Consider the following 11,816-nt stretch of genomic DNA (forward strand, 5'->3'; position numbering starts at 1 on the left):
TTAGTCATTTTAATTTAATATAACTTAATAATTAAATTTCATCCTCCCATACTCGACACGTAATTATTCGATTCTAATTTCTTATTAACTTGATTTACAAATTCGACCCTAAAATTGATTTTTTTCGACGTCGTTGAAAATTGGGTTGTTATACAATTGTTATGGGTTCAAATCTCAGCATATACATATTTTTATTAGTTTTTTAGTGAAAAGACTAAAATACCCTTAAATAATATTACTTATTTTAATTACAAAAGGACATTCTCGTAATTTTCTAACCGAGTTGTTACTCGGTTAAGGGTGACACCGACTCAATAAAATAGTTAAATAATAGCAAGTATAGATATACAACTGATAAATGTAGTAAAGTGTGCATAATAAAATTAAAATGTATAAAAATATAAAAAAAGTTGTAGTTGAATGGTAAATTAAAGGTTTAACTAAAGTAATTGGTGTGAATTCAAATCTCACTAAATTCATATTTTTATAGTTTTTTAAAGTGAAAAGACTAAAATACTCTCAAATAATATTACTTATTTTAATTACGAAAGGGCATTCTCGTGACTTCCTAACCAAGTTGATGACTCGGTTGAGGGTGACAATGACTCAACCAAGAGCTTAAATTATAGTATAGAAGTAGAGATATACAATCGATGAAGGTAATAAAGTGTGCATAATAAAATTAAAATGTATAAAATTTTTTTTTTTAACTTTAGTTGAATGATAAATTAAAGGTTTTATTAATGCAATTGGTGTGGATTCAAACTTTGCCATATGCATATATTTATTGGTTTTTTAAGTGAAAAGACTATAATGCTCTCAAATAATATTACTTATTTTAATTAAATATTATGAAAGGGCATTCTCATAACTTCTTAATCGAGTTTGGTGACGCGATTAAGGGTGACACCAATTCAATCAAGAGCTTAAATAATAATATAAATATACAACTAATAGAGGTAATAAATTGTACATAATAAAATTAAAATGTATAAAAATATTAATAAAAAGTTTTAGTTGATAGAAGTTTTATTAATGTTATTTGGTGTGAATTCAAATCATACTATATGCATATTTTTATTGATTTTTTTAGTAAAACTGACTGATATTATTACTAACTCGGCTCAAGGCAGAAACAATAGCTTAAAAGCCACAATACACGGCAACATGAAAAGACAAAATAACAAAAGAAAAGGGGAACAACTGTCTAAGCAGACAAATCAATTAAAACTCCTAGAAACTACCAACCCAAAGAATCAGAAAGGAAAACGTCTTAAGCCAACAACAACCAGCACCGCTTCAGAAACCAAATATCAGCCAAAATCTCTCCTCACCATTTGAAAAAACTGAAACAAGTAAAAAGGAGAGAACGATAGTTTTGAACTCAAGCACTGGAGATTCATCGAACCTTCTCTATTTTAAAGCAAAACAAGAGGAACCTTAGAGACAATGGTTCCAAGCCAAACGGTCCTTCATCACCACTATCATCACTGATTCAGGCACTCCATTAACCCAGCCACCACAAACCTTTCTTCTCAGGCCTTCCAACACTAGAGTGTGAGCCGCTCCATTAACCGTTCGGGGCACAAAAAGGTAAGATACCTCATCAAAATGCAAACTCATTTTACAATTATGATGTGTAATCGGCCTGAGAACCGATTTATCTTCCCCCTTCTTCTTAATACTTTTGATAACTGTCAGGGAGTCTCCTTCCACGATCAGACGCCAAAAGCCCATCATACTCGCAAAGATTAATGCCCTTTCGCAAGCCCGTGCTTCTGCCACAACTGCGTCAACAACATCCTCAAAAAGATAAGTTTCTGCCCCTACGATTTCTCCTGTAGAGTCTCTGGCTAAAATTGCTGTTGCAGCGAGTCCTTTTTCTTTTTGGAAAGTCGCATCAAAGTTTATCTTAATAACTCCATACTCTCGGGGTCTCCAAAGATCCTTTACCATAGATCTAAGAGAATGACGGAGATTCTCTTGATTTTGACTAAGATCTTGTTCATATCCTCGAATATGTTATAACTATAATCAGTTAACTAGTTAGTTAATAAACAAACTATTACGTCTGTTGTTAAAGTCAGTTAGTGCAGTTTAACCTTCCTGCTCTATAAATAAACAGCAACTTTGTACTGAAGTTTTCAAGAGTTTTAATAAAAGATTAGTTCGTATCATATCTTAACATGGTATCAGAGGTTTATTACTTCTTGTAGTTTTTTTTTTCTTCTTTTCTTATTTTTGTGTTTGATGGATCTGCCTTCCCGTCCTTCTGGTGTGCAATCCGCTGCTTATACAATGGTGTCTAATCTTGCTGATGGAATTGTTGATAGTCGTTTTTTTGCAACCAAGAAAATCAGCGTATTGCTTGATGATAATAACTATTTGCTATGGCGTCAGCAGATTCTTTTGGCGCTCAAAACCCATCGTCTACAGCATTTTCTTGACTTAAGCACGACTGCTCCGCCTCAACAGGTTATGGATCAAAGTGGGGTTCCTCAGGAGAATCCGGAGTTTGCCAGGTTTGAGCAACAAGACTGCGCTCTTGCCTCCTGGCTGTTATCTTCTGTAAGTCCGGGTGTATTGCCACATCTTATTGGTATGGATTCCAGTGCTCAAATCTGGAATGCCATTGTTACTTTGTATGGTAGCAAGACAACATCTAGGTTGATGTCGTATAGGAGAGCCTTGCATGCACAAAGGAAAGGAGATCTCTCTATGAAAGATTTTCTTGTGAAAATCAAAACCTATTGTGATAGTCTTGCGAGCTGTGGGGAAATTATTAGTGATCATGAGCACATCACTGCCATTCTTAATGGCTTGCCACCTGAGTATGAGTCCGTCATCACGATTGTCACCTCCAGCCAGGTTCCGTATACGCTCCAAGGAGTTACAACCATTCTTCTTGATGCTGAGACACGACAACAAGTTATCGTATGTGAGGTTCCTAGTTCGGCAAATTTAGTATCTAGTCAGGTTCCGAATGTTGTGAATGAGAATGTATCCACACCAGATTATCGACCTTCTTCTAATAACAGAGGACGTGGGCGTGGTCGTTCGTATGGGTCAAGAGTGCAATGTCAGTTGTGTGGGAAGACCGGGCATCTTGTTGATCGGTGTTACCATCGCTTCGATGCGTCATATAAAAGTATAGGTTACAGACCTTCTTCAGCCCCTCAAGCAAATCTCAGTATGTTTGGAGCAGGTTATCCGACTCCATTTTGGGTCGGCCCTACACCTGCAGTGAATCCGAATGTTTCCCCAGGTTGGTATTGTCCACCTACTCAAATTTCTAACTGGTCTAATCCATTTCTTCCTGCCTCTCCACAGCATGGTAACGTGTCTCAGGTCTCTGCATCCACTCCAACTCTACAGTCTCAAGCCTTTCTTACAACTCCTGGAACGGTGGCGGATAATGCCTGGTACCCCGACTCTGGAGCCACTCATCATCTGACCAATTCAGGGGCATCAATCAGTGAAACTATACCGTACAACGGTCCAGGTAAAGTTTATGTGGGTAATGGATCCGCTCTTCCTGTTATGTCAATGGGTCAATCATCCTTAATTACTCGATCACGACCTTTGCTTATGAAGTCGTTGCTGCATGTTCCCGGCATAACAAAGAATTTGCTTTCTGTTTCCAAATTTACCAAGGATAATAATGTGATGTTTGAGTTTTATCCCACACAGTGCCAAGTACGTGATCTACAGACGAGAAAGGTTCTTCTTGCTGGTTCTGTAAGTGACGGGTTATACAAGCTACACTCGAATGCTTCTGACTCAAAGATGAACTCTGCTCACTGTTTAACTGCCAGCACTATGGTACCACTTGATGTTTGGCATTATAGACTAGGGCATCCCTGTAATGCCACGCTTAAAAAAGCGTTGACTCAATGTAATATCTCAGTTGTTGAAAATAAAAATACTGCTTGTTGTGTTGCTTGTCATTTAGGGAAGGAACGCAAGCAACCTTTTGCACACTCTAATTCTGAATACACTGCCCCATTACAACTAGTAGCTGCTGATGTTTGGGGACCTGCTCCAGTCACATCAAATGGCTTTCGCTACTATGTTGCTTTCACAGATGCCTATTCAAGATATACGTGGATATATTTTCTTAAAAGAAAGTCTGATGTTCTGAGTGTGTTTCCTCTTTTTCATAGACAAGCTGAACGGCTTCTTGGGTGCAAGTTGAAAGCTTTGCAAACTGATGGTGGTGGAGAGTTTCAATCTTTGGCTGGTTATCTGTTACATCATGGTATTATTCGACGTGTCACATGCCCATATACGTCTCAACAGAATGGTCTGGTAGAGCGCAAACACAGGCAAGTTGTTGAAACCGGTCTCTCTATGATGGCTCACGCAAGTCTACCCATCACCTACTGGAATGATGCGTTTTCTAGTGCTGTTTTCTTGGTGAACAGGTTGCCTACTTCTCCCTTAGGGGTATCCCCTTATGAAAAGTTGTTTCATGAGCGTCCCAACTATTGTTTTCTACGGGTATTTGGTTGCTTGTGTTTTCCTAATCTACGGCCATTTAATAACTCCAAGTTGCAGTTTAGATCCAGTCCATGTACATTTCTAGGGTATTCCCCTAGTCATAAAGGCTATCGTTGTCAGGTAGTTGATGGTCGGGTGTATATCTCTCGCCATGTTACTTTTCATGAAGGAGAGTTTCCGTTCAAACAGTCTCCCTCCCAGACAACAGTTGCTCAACCTCCTGCTTCTGTTTCTAGCTCCAAGTTGCTGGTTCTTCATTCCAGCCCAACTGTTTCAGCTCCATCCACTACATCAGTTTTACCTGAGCCTTGTAATACTTTAGCTCGACAGCACAGTCCAATGGTCTCCTTCAGTAATAATTTGCTTTCTGACAGCACTAATTCAGATCATGGTTCTCGGTTACATACCAGCTTACACCAGTCTTCAGTTGGCCCTACTATTCCTACTGAACCTAGTTCGTTGCCTGTAAACTCACATGCAATGACTACCAGAAGCAAAGCGGGTATTTATAAACCAAAGGCATATCTTAGTAGTGTTAGTCATGAGGTTCCAGAGACTCCTACTAATATTCATGATGCCATGCAACATGGCTGCTGGCAAACTGCTGTTCAAGAGGAGTTACAGGCCCTACTTCGCAACAAGACGTGGGATCTCTGCCCTCTCCCTGACAATCGAAAGATTATTGGCTGCAAATGGCTTTTTAAGGTCAAAAAGCGGGCTGATGGCACTGTGGAGCGGTATAAGGCGCGGTTGGTGGCCAAAGGGTTTTCTCAACACCCGGGTTTTGATTTTCGAGACACATTTAGCCCCGTTGTTAAAGCAGCAACAATTAGAACTGTTTTATCTATTGCAGTCATGCATGGCTGGGTTCTAAGGCAAGTTGACGTGAATAACGCTTTTCTTAATGGTGATCTGACAGAGGAGATATATATGGCTCAACCTCCTAGGTTTGAAATAAAAGGAGCTAATGGGCAGACACTTGTGTGCAGACTGACCAAAGCGCTTTACGGGCTGAAACAAGCCCCTCGTGCTTGGTTTCAGACACTCAAACAGCATCTTGTTTCTCATCTTGGTTTTCGGGCTTCAAAAGCAGATCCATCTTTGTTCATTCGCTCATCTGGTGGACATCTATTACTGCTTATGGCATATGTTGATGATATTGTAATCACAGGGAGTTCTGATGAGGAGATAGACACTGTTGTTCGCTTACTGCACGAAAAATTTGCACTCAAAGATATGGGGCAACTGAACTACTTAGGGATTGAGGTTCATCACACAACTCAGGGACTGTTCCTCAGTCAAAGAAAGTATGTTTCAGAGATTCTTCAGAAAACGGAGATGACAGGAGCTGCATCCACTCCAACACCCATGGTGAGTAACCAAAAACTTGTTACATCTGATGGTCATTCATTGTTTGCTGATGGTCAGCTATATCGAAGCATAGTTGGCATGCTTCAATATTTGTGTGTTACACGTTCCGACTTGGCCTTTTGCGTCAACAAGCTAAGTCAATATATGAACTCTCCTAGTGATGATCATTGGAAAGCAGTAAAACGTGTTCTGAGATATCTCATTGGGACTATGGACCATGGTTTATTTTTTTCCAAAGGGCAGTGCGAGTTAGTGGGTTACTCGGATGCAGATTGGGCTGCCTCGGTTGAAGATAGGCGTTCCACCACGGGGTACGTAATTTACCTTGGTCCCAATCCAGTTGCATGGTGCTCTAAAAAGCAATCAGTTGTATCTCGGTCAACTTCTGAGGCTGAGTATCGCAGTTTGGCTAATTGCGTTGCTGAGTTATTATGGATTAAACAGTTACTTGACGAGGTCGGGGTCTCTTTGTGTCAAACACCAGTTGTCTGGTGTGACAACACGTCTACTGTCTCCATGGCCGCCAATCCAACCCATCATGCACGCATGAAGCACGTCGAGATTGACCATCATTTCATACGAGAAAAAGTTACTGCAGGAGCTCTCCAGGTCAATTTTTTCCCTCTGCAAGACAGATAGCTGATGTTCTCACAAAACCCATACCTCCAAAGCAGTTTGCTGGTTTTCGACAGGATTTAAAAGTTCAACTATGTGATCAAAGTGAAAAATTCAAACCAAACCAGGAGAATGTTATAACTATAATCAGTTAACTAGTTAGTTAATAAACAAACTATTACGTCTGTTGTTAAAGTCAGTTAGTGCAGTTTAACCTTCCTGCTCTATAAATAAACAGCAACTTTGTACTGAAGTTTTCAAGAGTTTTAATAAAAGATTAGTTCGTATCATATCTTAACAGAATAAACCCCAACAATTCTTGCAATGAAAATTTTACCCCTTCATAGATCAATTTATTTCTACGAAACCATAGGCCCCATATGGAAATTACAATGATTCGTTTTTGTTGTTCATTTGCTGCAGAAAACGTTCTAACAAAGTGATTCTTGTAACACAACGAAGCTTCAAATGACGGAATCTTTACTTGTAAGGAAGCCCACACACACTGTAGAGTACCACAAGACAACATCAGATGATCTGAATCCTCCAGATCTGCCTTACACAGTGGGCAAACGACTTCCACGCACAAAGTTTTGCGCGCCAGATTACCAAAGTGGGGCACCAAATTATTGAACAACCTCCAACTGTGTATTTTAATTTTTTTTGGAATATTCAACAACCATAAGGCTTTGTAAAATTCTTTGTAATCATCATCATTAGAGGAAGTGTGCGTAGTGTTCTGTAAATATGCTGTAGTTACGGCCCGATACCCACTCTTTCTGTGTATTCCCCAGAACCTTCATGTTTCCAAACTATCATGTCCTCCGAGCTACTTCTAGAAATAGGAATAGAAAGAATTCAAGCTTTTGTAGTTTCGTCAACTAAATTATAAACTAGCTCCCCATTCCAGGTATTAGTCTCAGTCTGAATTAGTTGATTAACAGTCATCTAAGTAGGCCTAATCTCCTGAACAGAAATTCTGTTGTTCTCCCTTCCAGGTAGCCAAGGATCATTCCATATGTTGATGCGATCACCATTACCAACCCGCCACAAAATCGCTTCTCCAATCAACTTCTAAGCACTACAAATGCTTCTCCAGGTAAATGAAGGGTTAGAACCAACTTTCCCTGATAGTATATCTGAAAAAGGGAAGTAACGTGTGTAACACCCCCAACTCGTATCCCTCGCCGGAACCGAGTTACGGAGCATTACCAGAGATTACAGATCAAACAGTCAGAAATCTCAAACATTTTATATCATCAAAACAAGTCATCAAGCATCATTTTAATCCAAATTATAAACTCTCAAAAATATATCTTATAACTTCATTTACAATCAAACCACAAAATAACTAATATTTAGACACTTTAGGTACATGTTGACACAAAGAAATGAACATCACAATATTTGAGTTCGGGATCGTTGTTGGATGCTGAATCAGCGATCAAACTTAAGTACTTAACTTGCGCACGGAAAACAAAACTGTACGCTGAATAAAAACTCAGTGGTATTTCTATAATCCAAATATTTAAAAATAAAACAGTAAAATATGTATATTAAAATGTTAAGAACAATTGAACATTTAAAATCACACAATACTCAACTTTCATCACTTGCTATATATAATATGTTTCCATAATTTATTCACGTATCATTTAAACAATAGCACTATCCATTCCACAATCAATTTATGAGTATATAACTCGTGTATTCTATGTATTTACAACATATTTCACATTCTATTTTCAGTTTACTATCTCATATTCTTATTCTTAGCCCAAAGTAGATTTTATAGAACACACCGGATATACAGAACAAATACAGAGGTGCATTGTTATGCACTAATGAACAGAGAGCACCGAAGTGCTATACAGAGAGCACAGATGTGCTAATCAGAGAGCACCAACGTGCTAATAATCAGATAGCACGCTAAAGTTCCTTAATGGCATGCCACTAATATCCCAGTAGTTCTAAATTCCATTTACTTGGGCATTAAGGTTGAACTTTATACATATCAAAAATAATTCAATTATCATATTTGCACAATTTCACATTTACACATATATATTCATAATATATATTCCACTTTAATTCAACCAATATAATTTCATCACATATCAAGACAATCCATTTCAATTGTAAAAAAAAAACAATAATTCTCACCTCAATCACTTACCATAACATTTAATTAAAAATACAACAATTAATAATTAGATTCGGATTATAGAAATACAAATCAAAAGTTCCGAGCTATTCCTCGTCGACTATATTTTTCCCTTTTTAGTCGAGAATTTCGGTACGACGATTACTATGGAATTAAACAATTAAAAATCATCAATACAACACCATTCAATCTCACATTAAATATTTTAATTTTTACTCAATATTTGCCTAAATTCCAATTTAGGCCCTGAATCGAGACTAACTTTTATTCTCAAAACTAATTTAATATTTTCATTCCATTCCCACTTTAAACTAATTTAACTCTCTAATTTCACCATAAATCCTTAATTTAGAAATTCTCTCAATTTAGTCCCTATTAATTCAAAACCTATAATTTATTTTACAAATCAACCCTTTACTAACTTCTAACTTGAAATTCAATCAATTTAACCCCTAATTCGTCAAATAATTCAACATAACTCATGTCTAAAAATCAACTATCTTTCAAAATTTCAACATAAACCATGAAATATTTTGTTCTAAAACTCCAAAAACTCAAAAATTACAAGAAAATAGATTAAATTGACTTACCAAATTAACTTTAAACTTTGAAACCCCAAATTTTCCTTTTTCTTTTTCTTTTTCTTTCTTTCCTTCTCCCCTGTTTCTTCTTTGTTTTCGTTTTTCAATTCTGTTTCAATTCTCTGTTTCTATCTTTTATTTCTTTTATAATATAATATAATATAATATATAATATATAACTTAACTTAACTTTTAAGTAATATTATTATAATAATATATTTTAACTTTAGATTTTTTTTAAAAATCTACTTATGCCGCCTCAACTTTAAAAAAGGCATAATTGCCTATTTGGTCCTTTTAACTTTTCTTTAATCTTTAATTAAACTTTTATCTCTATTGCAATTTAATCCTTTTTAATCAATTAACCATCGAAACGTTAAAATTTCTTAACGAAACTTTAATACTACCCTAATGACACTCTGTAAATATTTATAAAAATATTTACGGCTCAGTTTATAATATCGAGGTCTCGATACCTCGTTTTCGACCCAATTTACTAATTCAAAAATATTTCTAAAATCACGCTTAACTTATAATTATTAATTAATAAATTTTTCTAACTTTTTCATCGAATTTAGTGATCTCAAATCATTGTTTTGACACTACTGAAAATTGGGCTGTTACAACGGGCTTTTAAAACTCTGGCTAAAAGACAATGAGGCTGAGATAAAATACGCCAAACCTGTTTTGCTAATAAGGCCTTATTAAACAAAAATAAGTTTTTAAAACCTAACCCCCCTAATGCTCTTCGGTTTGCATAACATTTCCCAACTGCTCCAATGAACACCTTTCAATGTCTTGTTGTTAGTCCACCAGAACCTATTCATAATGCCTTCAAGCTTACGACATAACGATTTTGGCAAAAGAAAGTATTGCATAGCATAAAGCGGTGTTGCCTGCAAGACCGATTTAATAAAGATCTCCTTACCCCCCATTGACAGATAGCGCAAACTCCACCCTTCGACTCGTTTTCTGAACCGATCAGCAAAATTAGCAAAAGCCCATGTTTTTCTCTGACCCACCATCATAGGAAAACCTAGATACTTCTCAATGTTTGAAGCCAAGAACTCCTAACAAATTGATAATATCCTCCTTGACACTAGAGGCCACATTTGCTTCAAAATAAATAAAAGATTTGTCAAAATTCACCCGCTGCCCCGAGACCATCTTATATTCCCGAATGACATCACGACCCACTATGGCCCCCTCACACGAGGCATCTCTGAAAAGGATGCAATCATCTGCAAAAAACAAATGATTAATAGATAATCTCTCCCTACCAATAGATGCGCCCAACATCCAACCTTTCTGTTTGGCATCCTGAATAAGCGTAGAAAAACCCTCAGCACAAATCAGAAACAGATAGGGCTAAGAGGGTCTCCTTGTCTTAAGCCTCTTGATGGAGAAAACCATTCACTATTAATCCCATTAAGGTTAACAGAATAGGAAACAGAACAAACGCATCTCATGATGAGAACGATCCAATCACCATGAAACCCAAATGCTTCATCATTCCCGCCAAAAAATCTCATTTTACACAGTCATATGCTTTACTCATATCTAGTTTAAGCGCAAAATTCCCACACCTACCACTCTTCTTCATTTTGAGAGAATGAAGAACCTCATAAGCGATCAACACATTATCCGAAACAAGTCTTCCTGGGATAAAAGCACCTTGAGCTTCATTAATACAACTACCCAAAATAGCACTCATACGAATTACCAAGACTTTCACAATAATTTTATAAACGATATTACAAAGACTTATGGGTCTGAATTGTGACATATTTTTTGGTTTATCAACCTTGGGGATCAAAATAATGCGTGTTTTATTAATATCTCCTACTTCAGACTGACCATTCAGAATAGATAAACAATAACGGGAAATCTCTGGTCCAATAATATGGCAGTACCTTTAGAAAAAAATTGCGGGGAACCCATTAACGCCGAGGACTTTCAAAGGCGCCATTATCTTTACTGCATAGGCGATATCCTCCTCAGTGAACTGGTTTAGCAAATTATCATTCATGCTAACAGTAACTATTTTCTCTACTAATAAGTGCTCATCCAAACCTATATCAGAAGCTGAAAATAGTTTTCCAAAATAATCCGAAACAATCTTTATAATCTCCTCGATCAATGTAGTCATTCCACCATTCTCATCTTCTAACTCAGAGATTCGACCACGAAACTGACGTTGAACGGCAATCTTATAAAAGTAACTGGTGTTCCGATCACCATTCTTCAGCCAGTTGGCTCGGGCTCGTTGCTCCCAAAATAACTCTTCCTTATCAGCCTCCAAATTAAGCCCTAATTGAACCTTCGTAATTTCAGCTAAAGTCTTATCAGAAAGTTCCAAATTATAAAGACAATTCAGTCTGTCTTCTAAATTTACCCGGTTTCTCTTCTCCTCTCTACTTCTGGATTTACTCCATTTTTGCATTTGGTGACCCATTCTCTCAAGCTTACTCGGTATACTTCGAGGAGTATCTTCCCACTATCTTTTAATCATCTCCTCAAAAGAACTTTCTAAACACCATTTGGCCTCAAACCGAAACATTTTTGCATTACTACACTGATCATTC

Source organism: Gossypium hirsutum, chromosome D11 (genome assembly GCF_007990345.1).
Source record: "Gossypium hirsutum isolate 1008001.06 chromosome D11, Gossypium_hirsutum_v2.1, whole genome shotgun sequence".
NCBI lineage: Eukaryota > Viridiplantae > Streptophyta > Magnoliopsida > Malvales > Malvaceae > Gossypium > Gossypium hirsutum.